The sequence below is a fragment of the Orycteropus afer genome, unplaced genomic scaffold (genome assembly GCF_000298275.1).
Source record: "Orycteropus afer afer isolate SDZICR_OR568_19922 unplaced genomic scaffold, OryAfe1.0 scaffold00077, whole genome shotgun sequence".
Lineage (NCBI taxonomy): Eukaryota > Metazoa > Chordata > Mammalia > Tubulidentata > Orycteropodidae > Orycteropus > Orycteropus afer.
This window is the reverse complement of record NW_006921664.1, coordinates 7,682,533-7,691,696: the sequence shown is the minus strand read 5'-3', so window position 1 is coordinate 7,691,696 and position 9,164 is coordinate 7,682,533.

Genomic DNA, 9,164 nt, shown 5'->3' with positions numbered 1-9,164 from the left:
TGGAGAGAACAATCATGGGAGAAGGAAGGGCTGCTTATGCACAGGGAGACAGCTCAGGTGGCAGGAGAGTATGGAGGGATGGACACTGGGAAGAGGTAACTATGGGGAGGAAGTGGGAGGGGAGCTGTTTCACTGTGGTAAACTGTGGTCAAGGACATGCAACAATGTATATGTGAACTGCTATATGGAAAGTGAATTTGCTCTGTAAATCTTCACCCAAATCAAAATAAAATAATTTAATTTTTAGAAGGTCCCAGTTATCTAGTTTATCTTCCATTGTTTGTGCATCTTGGGTTATGCTTGATAGTCTATTTACACCATAAATTAGAGCCCCTAAATTTTTCTCTATTTTTTCTTTGATGAGCTTTATAATTTTAGGTTTCACACGTAAGTCTTTGATCCATTTGGAGTTAGTTTTTGTGTATGGTTTGAGGTATGGATCTCATTTCATTTTTCTGCAAATGGATATCCAGTTTTCCTAACACCATTTGTGAAAAAGACTATCTCTTTCCCCATTGAATACATTTCAGCCCTTGTCAAAGATCAACTGACCATAGGTGTATAGATCTACTTCTGGGTTCTCAATTGTATTCCACTGGTGAATGTGTCTATCTCTATACCAATACCAGGCTTTTTTGACTACTGTGGATGTATAGTAGGTTTTGAGATCAGAGTGTGAGACCTCCTACTTTGTTTTTCTTCTTCAATAGTGCTTTGATTATCTGAGGGCTCTTTCCTCTCCATGAAAAATTAGTGACTGGTTTTTCCATGTCTTCGAAGAATGTTGATGGAATCTGGATTGGGATTGCATTGAAAGTATGGATTGCTTTGGGTAGTATTGACATTTTCACAATGTTCAGTCTTCCTAACCATGAGCATAGTATGTTCTTCTATTTATGTAGATCTCTTATATTTTCTTGAAGTAGTGTTTTGTAGTTTTCTTTGTGTAGGTCTTTTGTGTTCCATGTAAGATTTATTCCCAAGTATTTTATCTTTTTGATAGCTATTGTAAATGGTATTAATTTCCTTATTTCCTTTTCAGAGATATCTTTGCTCATGTAGAGGAATACAACTGATTTTTGTACACTGTTCATGGATCCTGCCACTATGCTAAATCTTTCAATTAGTTCCAGTAGTTTTCTTGCTGAGTTTCTTGGGTTTTCTATATATAGGATTATGTCATCTGCAAATAGGGGTAGTTTACTCCTTCCTTATTAATTTGGAGGACTTTATTTCTCTTTCTCTCCTTATTGCCCTGGCTAGGACTTCCTATACAATGTTGAATAGAAGTAGTGGTAGAGGGCATCCATGTCTGTTTTCCATTTGCAAGAGGAATGGTTTCAATCTCTCTCCTTTGAGAATAATGTTGGCTGTTGGTTTTAAATACATGCCCTTATTATGCTGAGGAATTTTCCTTCTATGCCTATTTTTCTAAGAGTTTTATCAGGAATGGGTGATAGATTTTATCAAATGATTTTTCTGCTTCAATTGATATGATCGTGTGGTTCTTTTCCTTAATTTTACTTATGTTATGAATTAAATTGATTGGTTTTCTAATGGTGAACCATCCTTGCATACCTTGTATGCATCTCACTTGGTCATGATATATATATATATATGTATTTTTTTTTTAACATGCTGTTGGCTAGGAATTTGTTGAAGAGTTTTGCATATACATTCATGATGAATATTGGTCTATAGTTTTCCTTTTTAGTGGTATCTTTGCTTGGTTTTGGTGTCTTTGCTTCGTTTTGGTTATGCTTCCTTCATAAAATGAATTTTGAAAGATTCCATTCTTTTCTAAGTTCTAGAATAGTTTCAATAAGATTGGTGTCAGCTCGTCTCAATATTTGCCAGAATTGTCCAGTAAAACTCTCTGGGAGAGGAGTATTTTTCTTGGTAGAATTTTTTTTTTAATTGTTTTGGTTCGCTCTAGCACTACTCTGATAGGAATGTACCACATATGGGACGGCTTTAACAAACAGGAGTTTATTCTGTTACAATTTTGGAGGTTGGAAGTCCAAATTCAAAGTTCCAGGCTCTAGAGGCTGGGTGAAAGCCTCTCAACCTTGGGTTTCAGCTCTGCCTCCTGCTTCTGGCCACTGAAGCTGGATGCTTTTCTTCATCAGGCAGCTGCTGGCTGCTGAGGCTGACAAACCCAAGGTCTACAAGTAATAAGGCATAGTCCCGATATTACCAATCAATACAGCAGGCCACTAATGCAAGTCTAGAAAAGGTCTGAAGATCAGCAAGGCATAGCATGCTGCTGAACAATGACTGGGCTACATATAGGGTTCAAACATGCCAAAAAGCTGGAGACCTTCCTCAAATTTGCTTCTTATATACTGGAAGCAGCCTACTTCCCTAAAGCAGCTACTCAGTAGATTCCACCATGGTGTTAATTACCAATCACACTGTGGGGAATAGCTACTTCCAGCTGTGTAGCCACTCAAAACCAGGCCCAGCCAAGTTGACACATAACCTTAACTACCACAATTGTGATTTGGATGAAAGTTCACAGAGAAATCCATTTTCCTTGCAGTTCATACAAATTTTGTTTCATAACACTAGCACCACCCCATAATGTAACAGCTCTCTTCCCACTTCCTCCCTGTGGTTATCTTTTCCTTGTGTCCTTTCCTATGCATCCTTGCCTTCTGAGTTATCTCCCTGTGCAAATATTGCCCTTCTGATCTCCTGTAATTGATTGTGTACTTACTTGGTGTAAATGTTCACCTTATAGGCCTGTCTATTGCTTGGCTGGAAGCCATGGGAGTGAGTTCAATTCCAGGCCTAAACAGTGACTAGGGACCAATAGTCTCAGGGGTTTCACCAGTCTCTATCAGACCAATAAGTTTGGTCTTTTTTATGATTTTGAATTTTATTCTACATTTGTTTTCTCATTCTATCCAGGATCTCTTGTGCTGAACCCTTTCCAAGTTGTTGACAGTGATATTCAGGCACTAACTAGTTCTTCTGGTCTGAGAGTCATATAGGCTGAAGATTGCATGACCCACTAGTCCCTTGGACTAATTGTTTCCATGGGTCTTTGATTTTCTTTATTCTTCTTTGCTCTCAATGAGGAGAGACCAATTGTTGCATCTAGATGGCTTCTTGTAGGCTTTTAAGACCCCAGTCACTACTCAAAAAAGTAGGTTGTAGAACAATGTTTTTCTGTAGTATATTATGCCAATTGAGCTTGATGTCTCCCCCAACCATGGTCCCTAGTCCCCAGGTCCAAGAACTCACTCCCTTATGGTAGTTGGCTGTGGCTAAGAAGTTATCATCATTTTGCCCTCTGTTATTTCTATTTATATGGAAATTCTTATAACACATATAAATACATATGTAGAAATATCATCTACCAACCTTATATATGGTCATGGGTATATTCTCTTTGCCTAGACATACTTGATCATTCAGCCTGTCTACCTATGTATCTACCTGTAGATTAATGTTTTTTGTAGATTAACATCATTATTGATAATGCAGTATTGTATATGTAAAAATGTCTATCTTTGTTGTCTGTACCTTTTGTACACCCCTCTGTGTCTTCCTTTGCCTTAATGTTATTGTGTTGGTCATTTGCTTTTGGTATATTGCCTTTCTCTTTACCCAAATCAATACTTGTGTCTTATCTATCTAGCAATTTTCCCTCCTCTCTCCTCCCATCTCTGGTAACCAACAAAGAAAATTTCCTTCCATATATGAACTTTTCCTTGACTTTTTACAATAGTGGACTATTACAATATTTGTCCTTCTGTTGGTAGTTTTTTTTTATGACTTATTAAATTTCTCTTTTCTTATGGGTTTGTTCAAATTTTCTACATTAGTGTGTGTTAGTTTAGGTAAATAATGTGTTTCCATATCCATTTCTTCTAGATTTTCAAATTTATTGGTGTGGTGCAATGACTTACTTGATACGGCTTTTCTAGTCATAGCCTTTGAACTCCCATCAGATTAGTGGGTGGAACCAAGCAAATAAAGTGTATAGAACTCTAATGTTGGGATTGGTTAGTTTTGTCACTTTGCCAGGCTTAAAATGAGCCTTCCTAGAGTTAGAAAGGGGGATCTCACTGCCATCAAGAGAGAAGTGCCAGAGGTGGAGTGGAGCTCAACCATGGACCAGAGATCTCTGCCCTGGACCTCCTTGGCAGAGACAACCTGGCTGAGACCACCCAGCTGAGAAACCAAGAGGCAAGAGACAGAACAGAAGGCTTGCCAGACCATGGAGCAAGAAGGCTTGATGGTGGCTTGGGGTGCTCCTAGATGCACCTATCTACAAAGTTTAAAGAACTTTGTAACTCTTGCCCAAGTAGGGTGGAGGCCAGGCAGAGAGACATGCCTGGGGGCATAACAGAGGGGCAGAGAGACATGCCTGGGGGCATAACAGAGGGAAGACTGTTCGAAGAACTGTATCCTGAGGGTTCCTGAACCTGAATTATAACCTGTTACTTCCTTAATAGACTCCATATCATGAGTATTTTCTATGAGTTCTGTGTGGCCATTGCAATGAATTATCAAAGCCAGCAAAAAAGTAGTGAGTGTTGTGGGAGGGAAGGATGGTGTCAGAGTTAGTAAAAGTTTGGAGGGTGGTGGTATGTCTGGCCTCATAGAAAGAAGCCTTTGCCTGTTGATGATTCTGCCTCCCTCTTGTGAAATTAGTGGAAGAAGTCAGAGGATGCCACCTCCATGCTCTTTTTGTTGAAGTATAGTTTTTCATAGCATCCTGATATTATCCTTTTCATTTTGGTTGGTTCTATTGTGATGTCACCCATTTCATTTCTCATTCATATTATTTGCATCTCCTCTTTCTTTTCCTTTGTTAAGTTTGCCAGTGGTTTGTTGATTTTATCTATCTTTTCAAAGAACCAACTTCTAGTCTTATTGATTTTTTCTATTGTCTTTCTATTTTCTGCTTTATTTATTTCTTCTTCTGGTGATCATAGGCTCTTTTTCTGTGCTTTTTCTAATTGTTGGCAATGTTAGGTTAAGGTATTGATTTTGGCTTTTCCTTCTCTTTCAATACGTACATTTATTGCTATAAATTGCCCTCTGACCACTGCTTTTGCTGTGTCCCAAAGATTTTGGTATGCTATGTTTTCATTCTCATTTAATTCAAGGAATTTTTTTAATTTCATTTTTTATTTGTTCTATTACCCCTGAGTGGGGGAACTTACTGCCATCAGGTCATTTCTCAGTCATTGTTGTTGTTGTTGTTATGTGCCATCAAGTCAGCCCCGACTCATAGCGACCCCTCCTTGGGTTGCCAAGGCAGTATCACTATGGAAGTAGATTGCCCAGTCTTCCTTCCGAGGAGTGGCTAGCGGGTTTGAACCACCAGCATTTCTGGTTAGCAGTCAAGTGCCTTAGGCACTATGCTACCAGTGTTTCTGAGGCTATAAATCTTTACAGAAGTAGATCATCCAGTCTTCCTTCCGTGGAACAGCAGCTGGGTTAGAACCCACATTCCAGTTAGCAGTCAAGTGCCTTATCAACTATGCCACCAGAGCTCCTTTTCTATTACCCAGTAGTTTTTAAGGAGGATTTTATTCACTTTCCATGTATTTGCTTTTTTTCTATTGATCTTCCTGTTGTTTTCTGGTTTTACAGCATTGTCATCTGAAAAGATGCTTTGCAGTATTTCAATGTTTTTAAATTTATTAGGGCTTGCTTTGTGGCCCAACAAATTCCCTTAATTTCTTTTTAACTGAAAATGTCCTAATTTCACCATCATGTTTGAGGGACAATTTTACTGGGTATATAATTTTTGAATGGCAATTTTTTTTTTTTCTTTCAGTATTTCATATATGTCATCCTATTGTCTTCTCTCCTGCATGGTTTCTGCTTAGAAGTCAGAGCCTACTCTTACTGGGTGCCCTTTGTAGGTAACTTTTTGCTTTTCCTGTGCTGCTTTCAGGATTCTTTTTTTGTCTTTGATTTTGGTGGGTTTGATTATGATATGCTTTGGTGATTTTTTTGGGGGGGATCTGTTCTGGTTACCTAGTGCCGCTCTGACAAGAATATACCACAAATGGGATGGTGTTAACAAAGAGGAGTTTATTCTCTTATGGGCCAGAAAGCTAGAAGTCCGAGTTCAAAGTAACAGGCTCTAGGGGCTGGGCAAAAGCCCCTCAACCTTGGACTTCAGCTCTGCCTCCTGCTCCAAGACCACTGAAGCTAGAGGCTTTTCTTCACTCAGACAGCTGCTGGCTGCTGAAACTGACAAACCCAAGGTTGACAAGTAAAAGCCACAGTCCTGATGTTACCAAACCACACAGAAGGCCATTAATTTAAGTCCATTGAAAGTCCTAAGGTTGGCAGAGCATGGCAGATTGCTGAACAGTGACATGGCTACATGCAGGGCTCAAGAGTGCCATAAGCTAGAGACCATTCTCAAAGCTGGGTCTTATATACAGGAAGCACACCACATACCCAAAGGCAGCTACTCAGCTGCTCACAGCAGATTCCACAATGGAGTTGATTACCAGTCTCATCATGGGGAATACTACTACATCCAGTCCCCCAGCTACTCAACCAGACCCAACCAAGTTGACACATACAAACTTAACCACCACAGGGTCTATCCTGTTTGTGCTTCATTTAAATTCTTGAATGGATACCTTCTTGTCTTTCATCATATTAGGAAAGTTCTCTTCCAACAAATCTTTGACAATTTTCTCTGTGGTTTTATTTTTCTTTTCCTGTTCTGGGATTCTGATTACATGTAATTCACTTCTCTAGATGGTGTCCAACATGAATCTTAGGCTTTTTCCATTTTGTATTGGTCTTTTTCTGATTCATCCATTAACAAAATAGTATTGGGGGTTTTGTCTTCAGTCTCACTAGTTCTCTCTTCCATTGATTCAATTCTATTCCTTTGCCCATTCAATGTGTTGTCTATTTCTGAAATCTTAGTATTAATCTTCTGGATTTCTATTTTTTGTTTTTGTATGGTTTCTAATTTTTCATTTATTTTGTCAGTTTGTTCTTATATTGTTCTCCTAAATTGTTCCAAAGTTTGGTCTGTGTTTTCCTTAATTTTGGCAGTGTTTTCCTTGATCTGTCTCTCAGTCTGTTGAAGGTACCAAAATATAATTCTTTTGAATTCCTTATCAGGCTGTTCCAATGCCACTTCTTCCTCAAGGAGGTTTTCTGGGTCTGTATCCTGTTCCTTTATTTGTCCTACTTTATCTTACTCCTTTGTGTGAACTGGGATGGTTAGTTGTCTCTGAGTCATAATGGTGTCATTGTATTTATATTTCTACTATAGTTGCTAGTTTGGGAGCATTTAGACACTCACCACCTGTCTCCTGATGGATGTGATAAAGGATGAGAGTGTGTGCCAGATCTCTATTAGCTATTCATGAAGAGCAACTGAGGGCTAGTTGGGCTGGTACCAGCTGCCACCTATTGGTGATCAATTGGTGCAGAAGCACATGGTGGCCATCACCCAGTGGGTGGGGCTATAGGACGTGCAGGTGTGGTTGCATTGTGTGGGCACAGTTACTGTCTCCTACCCAGAGTAAATAAATAAATAAACAAGAGAAGAAAAACTACAAACTGCAAAAACAAACAGCAACAATTGTAAATAAATAAATGAATAATAAACAAAAGAAAATAAAAAGAAAAGGCAAAAAATGAAAAAAATAAAGATAAAATAAGGAAAAAGAGGGGGAAGAAAAAGCTTCACAATATCTGGAGAGAGGGGAATAAAAGAAGAGAGCAAGATAATAAGAATAATGAAGAAAAATTAGAAAAACACAACAAAACTACCAAGGGATGGGAACAACCCAAAGAGAAAAAGAAAAAAAGAAAGGAACCAATAAAAGGGGGAGAAAAATAAAATAAAAGCAAGAACCAGGAAAAGGAAAGATGAAAGAAGGAAAGAAAGAAAAGAAAAGAAACCTTAAAAAAAAAACAAAGGTTGGAGGCAGAGCACCCACATTCTGTTTCTGCTGGCCCAGCAGACAGGGGAAGCAGGGCACCTGGTCCTAGTACTAGTTTCTGCCTTCCCAGAAGGGAACTGAAGGCAAGCCATCTGATCTCAGAAGAGTTCCTGTTGACACAGAAAATGTCAATGGGTAAGGTATCTGGACCTGGAAAAGTTCTTAGCAGCCCAAATGATGGTAGGAGCAAGTCACCTGGCTTCAATAGGAATTCCTGCTTGCTAAAAATGTGGTTGGGGATAGAGCATCTCAGAAAAAAACTGTTATCCCAAAAGACAGCTGAGTGAGGGTCCCTACTCCCAGAATAAGTTCCTGCTGTACCCAAAGTGGGGCTTAGTGTGAGGCACCTGGACCCAGCAAATGTTCTTGCCAGCCCAAAATGATGCTAGGAGCAGGGATGCTGATCTCAGAGCTAGTTTCTATCTACCCAGAAGGCAACTGGGGCCAGGGCACTTGATTCCAGACTAGTTCTTGCTGATCCAAACAGTGTCTGTGGGCAAGACTCCTGGACACAGAAAAGTTTCTGCCAGTCCAAAAGGTGATTGGGAACAAGGCACCTGGTTCCAGAGGAAGTTCCAGCCAACTCAAAAAGCAGCTGTGAACAGCTGTGGACCCAGACAAAATTCATACTGTCTCAAAAGGTAACTCAGAGCAGGATCCTGTTCCCAGGAAAAAAGCTCCTGCTGTCCCAAAAGCCAGCTGAATGTAAGGTGTCTGGTCTTAGAAAAAAATTCCTAATGGAGTTTGGGAACAGCCTTCAAAAAGTGGCTGGAAACGGGGCATCTCATGCTGATACCAGTTCCTGCCTGCCCCGAAGGCAGCTGATTTCAGGGCATCCAGACAGGGATTGAATTCATGCCAGTCCAAAAGGTGGGTGGAGCTGGGAGAGGGCCACACTTCTATTCACAAAGAGGGTGTGGCATACAAAAGTAACAAGGAAATACTGCACCTTTCTAATCATCAGCCCAGTGCAGTTGCCTGTGCTGTCCTCTGCAAGTATAGCCTATTCTTAGGTCTCTGCCTAGATCAGAATGCCTCTTGCAATTATTCAAAATAGCATTGTTGTTGTTGTTGTTAAGTGCCGTCGAGTCGTTTCCGACTCATAGAGACCCCATGCACAGCAGAAAGAAACACTGCCCGATCCCGCACCAGCCCCACAATCCCTGCTATACTCGAGCCCATCATCGCAGCCACTGTATCAATCCATCTCGTTGA